Here is a 13,762-nt window from a genome sequence, read left to right as displayed (position 1 = left end):
CACACTTTTGTTGCGCTACTTTGACTACACAAACATCAAAAGTTCAAGGCGATTTAATGACAACACCTAGAACCAATGCTACTATTGCAAATTTTTAAGCAAAATTGTACACAATTGGCACATTGTTACCAACTTTTTACATTAAATTAATGCAGATGCAGTGCTCGTTATCGCTATTTTTGGAGGCCGTGTCTTTGCAGTGTCAGTACAAGGAAGTTCTTATAGGAGAAGAAGGTGGAGTTTTAGATAAATTCTGATAGATTTACTTATTGAATCTGCATGATTTAGAACTAAACCCTACTGCTACGTCCTGATCATCATCATCATTTACATTGATAATTTGGTAATGATCTGCAAGGGCGATCATTAGATTATTGATTATTATTGAGATCCCTTTGGGGAGGTGTTAATTATCAGGTAATTGGAAAGCTTGAACCTTTCCTCAACCAACATAGAATTTTTCAATGAGATGGTCAAATTGTCAAGGCAAAAACTATTAAGGGACCGTCGCTTTGTATCCCTATCATTAGTATAATAGAATATCTCTTGCATTGAGGGTCTTCATCATTGTCCACGCTTGAGGATTCTTTACTTGACTTAGCACAATATACGAAGATTTGGAAGTCTAAGGAATTGCATAAGGCTTGTAAGCTGGAGGTGTTCTTTTGAATGTAGGATTAATTAATTGAAAGTTTTATTTTTTTAGTAAAATGAAGAAAAAAGAAAGGAATGGCGCCAAAACAAGGAGGATAGGAGAGGTCATGAAGATGAAGAGATGGCACCATCATGCTATGGGGAAGATGGAGAGAGGGAGAGTAAAAGGAGGCTACGATTGATGTAGAGGAGGATTAGGAAAGGGGAAGAAAGCACATAGATGGGCAATTCGAGAAGAGGGAGAGAGGGAGAGATCGTTAAAATCTGAAGGAGGGCGTCATCATCTTCTTAGCGCCATCATCTCCTTGAACTCCATATTCTTGAACGCCATCAATTAGAGAGAGGGAGGGAGATAGGAAGCTTCCCAAGCCATCAAAACAAGAGGTTTGCAAAAGAACTGTAATTGGGGAAGAGTAAGAGAGGAGCATCGAAGCCAATGGCTTGTAGGAAACCATCACCATGTCTTGTCCTCCAATCTCAAATTTGGAGCTTCAATGTACCCCCTTCTTCTGAAGTGATAGGGTAGGAGAATTGTATGTTGCCTTCCAATCACTACTCTAGTTCGCTCCTAATTCTGTGGATAAATGATGGAGATATTGAATTACTCTCCTCCCCCCTCTTAGTTGTCAACATGAAACTATGGAGGCTAAGCTCTTAAGCTTAAAATTAATCAAGATTAAGTCTTAAGAGAGTTATAAGTGGCTATTTCCATGGCAACAATGCAATTCGAGCTCGCTATTTGGAATGACTAGATAGACTTCCCTTGGTTGGACTGTAAAGGACACAGCTCCCAAAAAATCAATTATGATTCTCGTACTTTATGTAAGTGCCTTAACTCGTTTAACAGAAAAAAGTGATTCCGTATAAATATTTATTTGGTTTATAATTTTTAGAAAATATCTTTATATCTCAATTTCAACTCTGTATAGTTTTTAGAATTTATGTAGGTCTGATTTTATATTTTAAAAATTAAAAATAGTAAAAAATGCTTTAAAATAGCTTTAAAATGGTATAGATAAACTTTTATAAAATATTTTGTTGAACAATTATGAGATGTAATATTTTTATAATGAATTATATATTGCTAAAAGTATTTTAACTTTTTTCAAAATTTTTGAAAGATGTTTAATATGTCTTAAAATCAAAAATAGTTATTTTACATGAAAATTAGAGTATTTTTTTATAAAAATCATGTTTTTAATTCAAAAAAATTAAGATCTTCTATAGAAAACCTAAGAATATAGTTTTGGGTGTTTTATAAAAATTTCTTGAGATTAGAGAAAAATAAATTAATTTTATATTATTACTTTGAACATTATTAATATAAAATATAGTATGTCTAACTTTATGCAAATTAAAAGTGTAGACGAGGTATTAAGTTATATACTTTGAACATTATTAATATAAAATATAGTATGTCTAACTTTATGCAAATTAAAAGTGTAGACGAGGTATTAAGTTATATCATATTGAAAAAGGGAAATGTTTTTAAAAGAAAATTAGAGTTTATGGGTTTGAGGAATGTTAGTTGATTTGATAATAATAGGAATCAGATAGAATTATTGGGTCTATGCTCTGAAGTTAATTCCTCAAGGGATAAATATCCTAAGTTGCTTATTTTAGTGTCCAATATACAAAGATAGAGACAAAGTGCGAGAATATGCAAGTTTATTGAGTTCTCGATATTAGATTAGTTGGACTACTACGAACAAGTGTCGTAACTATTGAGGAAGGCTAGGATAAATCATAAAAAATAGTTATCAATATCACATATTCAGTGCAACAACTCCTAAAAGTTGGCTTGACAACCTGGTTAAAAGTGGCTTGGTCTTTGGCCGGTCATGTAATGATTACAAGGACACGGTAGAATAGTCACTATAAGGTAGTTCTTATTACAAGTACAGGTTTTATTACATATTATGAAGATCTTTCTAAGATTTCTAATCATCTTCAAGATTTTAGTGGGCTCTAGTCCTTCATGACCAAACTAGGGATGTTGTTTACATAGGATATCTTCATCCATCCAAGTGGCATCCTCCTTAGGATAGCCTTTCCATTGGATGAGATATTCCATGATGGTTCTGCTTTGGAGGGTACGTTCTTTCACATCATGTTTTTTTTCAAGTTCAAGCTCTAGGACTCCTTGGCTTGGCATTACAACTTATTGATCATCAAGAATATGATCAGGATTGGGTATATAATATTTTAGAAGGCTAACATAAAATACATTGTGAACTTTTAATTGTTTAGAAAGTTGTAACTTGTAAGTATAGAGTCCCCGCAATATATTAAACTTAGCTTCTTGAATTTCCCCAAGGATAAAGAGCTCTTCTTAGGACGAACACGAACAAAAACCATGTCTCCTTCCTTGAAGATCCGTTCTTATCTTCCTAGATCAACATATCTTTTCTAATAGCCTTATTTTGTTCATCCATCTCTTCCAATATCTTCTTGGAAGCTTCTATCTTTTGGGTAGGATGCCTTGGAATGGGGTCATATAGATGCTTTGATGATAGGATGCCTTATAGGAAAACTCCACCAAAGGTGGGTATTGTATCCAATGTTTAGGTTCCATGCAACATTAAGTTCTAAGTATGTCTTCGATGACTTGGTTAACGCATTTAGTTTGCCCATCAGTTTGTGGATAATAAATGGTGCTGAAACAAAGTCGGATACTAATGGCCTCAAATAAGCTCTTCCAAAAATGAGAAGTGAACAGAGAATCACAATCACTTATGATCCTTTTAGGTAATCCATATAGCCTAAAGATCTCCTTCTTAAATATTCTTGAAATATTTGAAGCCTTGTAGTTGGTTTTGATTGGCATAAGGTGAGCAATCTTAATTAGTATATCCACAATCACTAGGATTGAATTGTATCCTCCTTGGACATAGGGTAATTCAACTACAAAATCCATACTGATGAATTTCCACTTTATTTGTGGGATATCAAGTGGTTAGAGCTTTTCTAGCATCTTAATGCACTCAATTTTTACCAATTGGTAGCTCAAGCATTTGGTGACATCTTTAAACACATCTCCTTTGAGCTTTTCCCAATGGAAGCTTCTCCTTATAGTGTTGAGAGTCTTTGCATAGCCTAGATGTCCTAAGAAAGGGGAATCATGGGCCTCCCAAAGGATCTTCTTCTTGAGATGTTGACTCCTTGGGATGCACAGCCTTATCTTAAAGTAGACTAGTCATCCTTCTGTAGATAAGTTGAAATACTTGAACTTGAACTTAGGTTTTATCTCCTTGGATAGGATCTCTTTTATCATATGTTGATACTTTGGATCCTTACCTACTTCTTCTTTCACCATTTCTATGATCACATTACTGGGCATTGACACCATTACTATTAGAGATCTTACCTTAGAGGGTTCTTCTGAGATAAGGGCATTGAGAAATGCTTTATGGCTTAGGGCATTTGCAACAACATTCTCCTTACCTAGCTTATACTTAATCTCAAAGTCATACCGTTTCAAGACTTCTATCCGTCCTCCTTGCCTCATGTTTAAATCTGGCTAAGTGCATGGTTGATGACTAAGGTAAACTTGCTACCAAGCAAATAGTGTGTCTATAATTTGAGAGCATGAACTATAGCAAGTAGCACGAGATCATGGGTAGCATAATTTTTCTCATGAGTCTTCAAATTTCTAGAAGAATAGGCTATCAAATGGTCTACTTGCATAAGTATGCAACCCAATGCAAGAGAGCTTGCATCAGTGACATCTTCAAATGCCTAGCTCAAGTTAGATAGTTTCAAGATAGGAGCTATGATCAAGCTTTGTTCAAGCTTTCTAAAGCTAGACTATTTAGTGGGAGTCCACACAATAGCAACGTGCTTCTTGAGTAAGTTAGTCAATCAAGGCATAGTCCTTGATAAAAATCTTATACCATCCTATCAAGCCCAAAAAACTTTAGACTTCCTTAATGGTTGTTGGGGGCGTCCATTCTTGTACACCTTTAACCTTGGCAAGATCTACCACAATCCCTTTGTGAGGGACTATAAATCCAAGATACTCAATCTTCTCTTGAATAAGGCACATTTCTTCTTCTTGGCATAAATTTAGTCCACGGTAGTTGATGGATAAATGGAGGATTCTATCCTTCTTCTTTTGGAACAACACCGGGGCTCCCCATGGTGAATTACTTGGCATGATATATCCTTAGTCCAAATTTTTCTTGAGTTGTTCTTTTAACTCGATGGCTTCTAGAATAGAGATACAATAGGGTTTCTTTGCTACTGGAGTAGCTCCTAGTGCTAGCTTAATCTCATAGTCAACTTCTCTTGGTGGGGAGAAGTTTTGTCAACTCTTCCAGAAACACATATGCATATTCCTTTAACTAGGATGGTTCTTCTTCAAGTTTCTTTCCTTACTCAATCTTTTCAAGTTTGATTGGGTACATAGGTAGTCCTTTTCTTAGCCCTTTCACAATCTAAGAAGATTTTTCCAATTGGATTCTAGGGTTTTCGGCTTCTCCCTGAATGGTTATTAACTCTCCTTTTCTGATCTAAGAATGTGATTTGACCTTTCCCATAATGAATATGAGTGTCTTTGGGGATTAGCCAATCCATCCCTAGCAAACATTCATAAGCTCCTAGATTCATAACTCTGAATCCCACATTGGAAATATTATCTCCTAAGTTAAAGTCTACTATTCTAGTCTACTAAGCAAAAATTAAGCATATCACAATAAGACTATAACTACAATAAGAAATCTTTTCAAAAGCATCGGCTTTGGTCGTCGGGGTCCCGATCCTTATCTTCTAACCGGTTAACTTAGTATCGATAATGTAAGATGATTCACCTTGCCTAACTTACCCATTACATTTTGCTTCTCTAAGCATTGCACCAGTTGGACTGGCATATTTAACCTTCGACCTGACTTACCACCTATGTGTCCTTTATGCTCGGTCATTCCAAATAACACTTAGATACAAGTATAGTATTTATTTCTAGTCTTTTTGCACACTTTGGTGAGATAAAGGAGTGGGTGCTTCTATTGAGAAACAAAAAATGATGTATGCTCCAGGAAGAGATGTCCTGAATCCCATATGCACAGTGAGGAGAGTGGAGAAGTTGGAAAGCTACAAAAGCATGTACTTGGTTCACTTTTTAAATGCAATGCTATTGTACTTTGTACTTAGAGTCTATAACTCTATCCACTCAAGATTATGTTTATGAGTCCAAGCTAACTTGGAACCTAATTCACTTGAGTGAAAGTATGTGTCTAGTCATCAGTTTTCACTTGAAACTTAATTCACTTGAGTGAAAGTATGTGTCTAGTCATCAGTCCAAGCTAATCTATCTTGGAACCTAATTCACTTGAGTGAAAGTATGTGTCTAGTCATCAGTCTTCATGTCTCTTGCTTATGAGTTTAAGCCTCCATAGCTAAACTGTGTTCAAGTTCCATGTTTCTCAACATGGTATCAGAGCTATGGTGAGCTCAAATTAGCTCTTCTCCCTGCTCCTCCAACTTGTCATAGCTCATTTACATTAAGAATTCATAAAGCTCCTAATTTTTTTCTCATTCCAGTGTCTGTCATCTTGATCTGAGTTTGAACTCAGTCTCCAAGCAAAGATTTCAGCAAGAGGAAGGTTTGAGAAACCTAAGCATCAACATCAAGAGCTCTTCATTCAAGACATAGTATCTATTGATACTCAAATAGTGCTTTTTGGCACCTGAATTTTTAGCTTACTCAAAAGTAACTCACCTTCTAATTCCTATTTCGAAGATTAGTCTCAGTTTGTGTAATGATTTAAAGTCACATTGATCAAATCCCTTGTAAATCTCAATCTTCTTGTAAAAGGATAGACATTGCCCGAGAATTCTCGTAGTAAGACCTCCTACTAAGATGATTGAACTAGAGCAGATAGAAAAGTTCAATGGTGAAGGTTTTCACGCCTGAAAGGAGAAAACCATGTACCATATCATGAGGAAAGACCTCTGGGATCTCTTTGAAGAAGATGATGCAGATGACAAGAAAGAAGATGCTAAAGAGGAAGATGATGTAGAAGACCAACCTAAAACAAAGGCATGGAAGAAGGTGAACAAAAAAGCTATAGGTATTATTGCCTGGGGTCTATAAAATGATGTATTACACCACATCTTTGGCATCAGGCATGCAAAGAAGGCATGGGAAGAACTTGACAAGACCTTTAGTACACAAGCAAAGAACTCAAAGGTAAAATTACTTATGCAGTTTTATAAGTTGGATGTAAAAGACAGCTCATCTATGACTATACACATCAATAAGTTCAAGAGCCTTAAAACTCAACTAGCAACTCTTAAAAAGAACATTGATGAGGATGAGGCAATAGCAGTGCTACTTGCCTGTGTTAATCATGAACCATATGAGAACCTTGTTTCAACACTAAGTAATGTTCTCAGTCTCTCACTTAAAGATATTGAGCACTCTCTCCTTGATGAAGAGAACAAACTAAAGAACAAGAATGCAAAAGATGGTATTCCATCATCTAGGGAAAATCTCTTATACACCAAAGGAGCTACTGGACCCAAAGAAAGAAGTCGAGGATTCAACACCGACAACAAAAGTCGGATGACATGTCATTATTGTGGTAAGACTGGCCATATAGCCAGTGAATGTTTTCACAAGAAAAGAGCACAGCAGATACAAAATGATCACCACCAAAACCAATTCATGAATGAAGAAGAAGAAGAAGAAGAAGAAGGTGCTTCCGCTACCATCAACAACTCTAACATATTGTTCTAAGGAATTCGTTCCCATTGTGGATCTCTATGTTTCCCTTAGTGGATTTGCTTTGTAAAAACCCTTGCCAAAGATGTAAATTCTCAAGCTTTAACTTGACTAGGCTGCCTATGAGCTAGTCTCCTAGGCCATGTTATCATGTAGGAGGGGCAAAAGCCATCAAGTGTAGGGACTCGTCATTTGAGGGGGGGTGTTGAGAAATAACAAATGATGTATTCTCCAGGAAGAGATGTCCTGAATCCCATATGCATAGTGAGGAGAGTGGAGAAGTTAAAAAGCTATAAAAGCATGTACTTGGTTCACTTTTTTAATGCAATGCTATTGTATTTTGTACTTAGAGTCTCTAACTCTATCCACTCAAGATTGTGTTTATGAGTCCAAGCTAATCTATCTTGGAACCTAATTCACTTTAGTGAAATTTTGTGTCTAGTCATTAGTCTTCATGTCTCTTGCTTATGAGTTCAAGCCTCCATAGCTAGACTGTGTTCAAGATCCATGTTTTTCAACAGCTTTCACAGTCAATCAAAATCTTAAATACTCTACCTTGATAGGTTGCTAGAGTCTAGATCACTAATCACTAGCAATTTGGGCCCTTCTTGTTGAGAGCAGCATGTATTGTTGCTCTTTTCATGTCCGCTTCTAAAGTGGGATCTTTACCTTCATATATTCCATTGTCTTTTCCCTTAAAAAGACCTAACTTAAGACATTGTCTCTTGAAGTGGAGGCCAAGTTTGTTACAAATGGAAACACCTTGGTGTCTCTTTGTTTTGTATCATAAGGACAAAGCTTCCAACTATACTTGTCTTGGCCTTCTTCCTTTGATTGGTCTAGTATTATCCTCGGCTCCTTTTGACACATCCTCGCAGTCCTTTGTATGCAGAACTCTGTCCCCAAAATTTTCCACTCTTGGATATTATTTAGAGCTCCTGGATAATGGGTCTTGCTCGAATTAATGCATCTTGTAAGTTGGATGGGCACATTACTTTGAGATAGGTATCCAATGGAGGGTTTAACCCATGATAAAACTTTGATACTTGTTGGATGATGTCCATGGGCAAGGCATACTTCAAAAGGAATAGAAATCTAGAATAGTAGGCTTCCAACCTCAATCTAGAATGCTTCAAACTAAAGAATCAGTTCATCTTTAAGGTGTTGTATGTTGGTGGGAGGTATCACTTGTGTACAACTTCCTTCAGCTTTTCCCAAGTGATGGTTGCTTCCAAAACCTCTTGGTCCTTGCACCATTGCTTCAACCAAAGTCTAGCTTCACTTGTCAACTTTAGCTTAGCTATCATTGTGTCTGATTAAGAGAAGCAATGCCTATAGCAGTAAAGTAATCCTCCATAGATTCACTCCAAATGTTCACTTCAAACTCGACATCCTTTCCTTTACCATCAAACTCAGTTGTTTTATTTTTTTGAGAAAGAATTTCTTCTTTTTCTCTTCAATTGGGGTAAGCATAGACAATGGAGGGTGTAATACCTTGGGATTATTAACATTCTCAAGATTAGATGTATGTTGTGTATGCTTATAACTTTAGTCTCTCTCTAAGATTTTCAATAATTGAATCACGAGTTTTAAATTTATAACATAAGTATAATACAAAGTACACAATCTTGTAAGAATTTAAGATTGTTTTATTATTCATGAATGTAATAGTGCTAGTCAGATTTCTTTATTACATCAAATAGAGATAATTGAGATCAAGCTAGGAATATTTTTGGGTTACAATTATTCTAATTGTGAATGGAAAATACATCCATAACTTTTGTAGGTTGGTGGTTCATCAAATATATTTAGGACTTTGTATCCTATGAGAATATTTGGGAAACCATCTGTACAATAATTATTGCAGTGTGAGTGCCCTGAAATGGCAACATGCTTGACTAGAAGAATGTGGAGTACTTAATCATAAAGATAATGGTCTTGGCGAATCCCTTCTCCGTCTATGTTGAGGATGGGATTTAAGCACAGGTCTTTAAAGATAAATAGCTTAACAACTTAAGGTCTTCCATCCGCTTGATTATTTTAGTTATTTTGAAGTTAGACAAGTTGATTAGCATTGATGAAGTAATAGATTCTGCTTTGCATCCACCGATGCTCTCAATACAATGGCAAGGGATTATACATATGCTCCAAGCTTCTCATGAAGCAATCCCACCAATCAAATTCAAGGAAATGCATTCCAAAGGGAAACATTGATATTATGAAAGATATTCCATCGATTGTTAGGGATGAATCATATTTATATCAAAAAAATTCTTAAACAAGGTTGCAAACAAATCTTTATATGCATTAATTCAATTTTTTTCTCTGATATCATATGTGACGTGCCTACTTTGAGACATCCTCAACAACACAATTTAGTGGTCCATTGAGAGGTTTTTCTAGGTGACACCACTCGATACTCTTTTGAATAACAAGGTTTGTTACCTAGACTATCTCGAGTCCACTTTGCAAGGGAAAGTCTTGGCCGTTCCCACGACAATAGACCTAAATTTCAAGATCTAAGTAAACTAAGGTCTCCTATTCACATTAATTAGCATCATTCTTCTTCAAGCAACCCTCCAAGGCAGCAAAACCAATCCCCCTTGGAAAAAGGATCCAAAGAGCTAGTCTTAGGGAACATCTAGAGCACTTTTTTTTAATCATGTTGTAAATTTGGTACATTAGGGTTTTGATCCATTCAATCAAAATTTCTTCTAAGTGCATCAAGTAACCTTGTATACACCAATTGCAAGCACAAGTAATTCTTTTTCAAGCAATATTTCTACACAAATATAGAGTCAATAAGAGTAAGATCTCAACCTAGTTGCAACCCTTTCCAACATCCTCTTGTTCCCCCCCCCTCTCCCTTGGATTTTTCCTAGTTTTTCTTTGAATTTTTCTAGGTTTCTTTTGAAATATTGATCTCAATTAATCCTCTTTATCGGATCCTTCCTTGGTCTTTTATTAATTTCTCCAACGTGTTTTGGCCTTTTCTCACAATCTTCTTCAACCTAACCTTTATTGAAGGTTGGTTGATTGACCTTATTACGAGTCTTAACTACTTTTCTAAACTCCAGTGTATTGGAAAATAGTTAAAATTTGTCTTAGTTTGTGGAAACTAAGTTGGGACCTTGGAATCTTGATTTTTACTTTGGAAGCTGTGTAAGTCAATAGGTCGAGTATTTTTCCTATGAATTTTAGACTTCTATTTTCTCGAAGAAGAATTATATTGTCTTTTCGATTGCTTCATGAACTAGGGTTTGTACCTCACTTTATCAAGTTGACAAAGTGAGTCAATTTCAAAGATCCTAAGCTTTTAATAGCTACATGCACAACTCAGTAATTTCCAATGGTTATGTATGCAAATTAATCATTTCAATTTAATTAATAACAATGAGATTTTCTCTATTAAAGATGATACTTCTACTCAAAAAATTTAATGACCTACTTTTAGCTATCTTAATTCACCTGTCCCTATATTTACATGACTCATAAATACCAAGAAAACTATTTCTCTATGTTTACATAATTTGTAAATGCCAAATTACATTATTGATGCAATCACTTGATTCCTAATTTGTTGTGGATTTTTTTAATGGATATTTCTCAATTAAAATTTGATTTATTTTGATTCTCTTTGTTTATATGCAACTAAAGAAGAGTTTCATTCAATACATTGCAATGTCGTGTAATTTATCTTGTCTTTCAAAAATTAAAATCTAAATAAATATTTCCATTTTATTTCAACATTCTTTTCGTATGGACTTCTTATTTTTTCCTATTTGCTAAGTTATAGATTTTTCAACGAATATTGAAATACCTTTTGTTAATGTTTTTAATCCTTGTAATAAATAAATATTAACCTACGAAAGAACCTGGGGTTGAGTTACGTGTGACTATGTGTTATCCATGTTTGCGATCGTTTTTGTAACTCCCCACTCGAGTGTATCATATCTTCAAAGCCATTGCCAATAGGGAGTTCTCATATGCTAGCTTTTGAGCCTTGTCAATCTTGATTGGAAACCTCAAGCAGCCTGATGGATTCCTTGTGAGACATAGACTTTGTTGAGGGAAGAAGGGGTCCTTCCATGGGTGCTAGCAAGAGGGTAGACGAAGCTTTTGCAAACTAGAGTGGTTCTCTCCTATGTGGGGGTTGTCAATGATGGTGGTCTCCTCTTGTTCTCCTCAATCTTCATTTCTTCTATTATCCTTCCCTTCCTCCTCCCTCCTATCTCTTCTCTATTACTTCTTCATACCCCCTCCTCCTCCTCCTCCTCCTCCTCCTCCTCCTCTGTGTGTGTGTGTGTGTGTGTGTGTGTGTGTGTGTGTGTGTGTGTGTGTGTGTGTGTGTGTGTGTGTGTGTGTGTGTGTGTGTGTGTGTGTGTGTGTGTGTGTGTGTGTGTGTGTGTGTGTGTGTGTGTGTGTGTGTGTGTGTGTGTGTGTGTGTGTGTGTGTGTGTGTGTGTGTGTGTGTGTGTGTGTGTGTGTGTGTGTGTGTGTGTGTGTGTGTGTGTGTGTGTGTGTGTGTGTGTGTGTGTGTGTGTGTGTGTGTGTGTGTGTGTGTGTGTGTGTGTGTGTGTGTGTGTGTGTGTGTGTGTGTGTGTGTGTGTGTGTGTGTGTGTGTGTGTGTGTGTGTGTGTGGTAACAATTGATACACAGAAGAATGAAAAGACTAACTAGACTTTGCCTAAGCCTTTGGCTAAGGCTTTATAGCCTTAACTAAGGCTAGTAATGGTCTTATCATTGTGTGCTTGGCTCGATTGGAGTGTCTAAGTGGACGAGTAGTAGCATGGAAGCTTTGATGATACTAATGAAGGTGAGAGGCTGTTATCACATAGTGATGATGACAAGGAAGTTGTTTGATCGTGATGAACTCGGGGTCATTTAGTTTGATGACCAGTCACGGCAGTTTGTTTATTCTCTTTTCTCTTTTTTTTTGAAATGTTAAGTTTAATAACCTTATTAACCTCCCCTTTTTAAACCCCCTTCACATGCGACTCTCGGGTCATGAAATTTTATCAATAATTTGTTTGTTTATTTTTCAATTTGTTTCATGGATTGTTTCACATATTACTTGTTTGTTTGTTTCATTCTATTATAAACTTGCATTGTAACTTGTAGCTAATAATATTATAGATCATTCATTGATTACTAGCTTGTTACCTCCATGTGCACTGTACTATCTGAGAATATGAGGGTACCATGTCCCCCATTTTCAAAGATAATTGATGCTTCTTCCTCAAGCAAACATAATGTAAAGTCAAGTCCTAGCTACAAAAAAAAATCACCAAGGATAGAGTGGGAATTTATCAGCAGAAACCTATTGGGTTGATATATGCATTGGGAGTGTAATTTTTGTCATGTCATGAAGCTTGCTAGTGCACCTTGCATTAAAGATCATTTCCTTGACAGTGTAGAGAAGTCCATGTGTGTGTGTCAATACCCAACCCTTCCAAACAAGTTGCCAAAATTACAAGCACTATGAAAGTAAGAATAAAGTGAATATCTATCAAGCCTCTCTCCATGAGAGTTTTTATGTGACACAATTAGAAGAAGCACTGATGGCATTGGCTAGGGCTATCTTTTTTTCCATCCATGAAATGACAACTGTGGATAATGATCACTAGAAATATACATGGAAGAAAATTGGGGAGCTTGATATTGGCTTTTCCTCGTTCTCTTATCACTCAATACGACATAATGTTCTTGATAATTGCCTCAAAATGACGTAATGTTCTTGATAATTGCCATTCAGATTGAAGGATCTGGTTGAAAGGGTCATTTTATGAAACTTGGGTTTAACTAGATATATTATTGTATTGGATGGTTGAAGAAAACATTAGTAAATATCATGTTGGTTTCATGAAGGAAGAGAACATTCCTAAAAGCCATAGATAGCACTGGAAAAATTAAATCAAGAGATTAAATTGCAAAGATATATTATTGTATTGGATGGTTGAAGAAAACATTAGTAAACATCATGTTGGTTTCATCAAGGAAGGTAACATCTTAAAAGCCATAAATAGCATAGGAAAAATTAAATCAAGAGAGTATATTGTAGAGATTTTATGCAAAACCATTGAAAAGATAGCCTATCATCATGTGATGCAAGTTGTTATGGATAATGCAAAGAACTATAAAAATGTAGCTAGGTTTGAAGAAGAGAGATATCCGAAGAGCACATCTACTCATTATTACAACACTCGCTTGATTAATCTAGGATTTTAAAACTTGTGTGAAAAGGAGGATAAAACTTGGTTTGCTAGCATTATTGATGATTGTAGGAGAATTTTCAAGTTTGTTCTCAAGAGAAGTTAAGTACTTGACATTTACCTAATTTGGATGTCATGCATACTAAAGAATCCTACAAAGACACGATTTTGTACCC

Source organism: Lygodium microphyllum, chromosome 12 (assembly GCF_053477565.2).
Source record: "Lygodium microphyllum isolate KBCC chromosome 12, Lygodium_microphyllum_v1.1.10, whole genome shotgun sequence".
Classification (NCBI taxonomy): domain Eukaryota; kingdom Viridiplantae; phylum Streptophyta; class Polypodiopsida; order Schizaeales; family Lygodiaceae; genus Lygodium; species Lygodium microphyllum.
Note: the sequence above shows the minus strand (reverse complement) of the source record.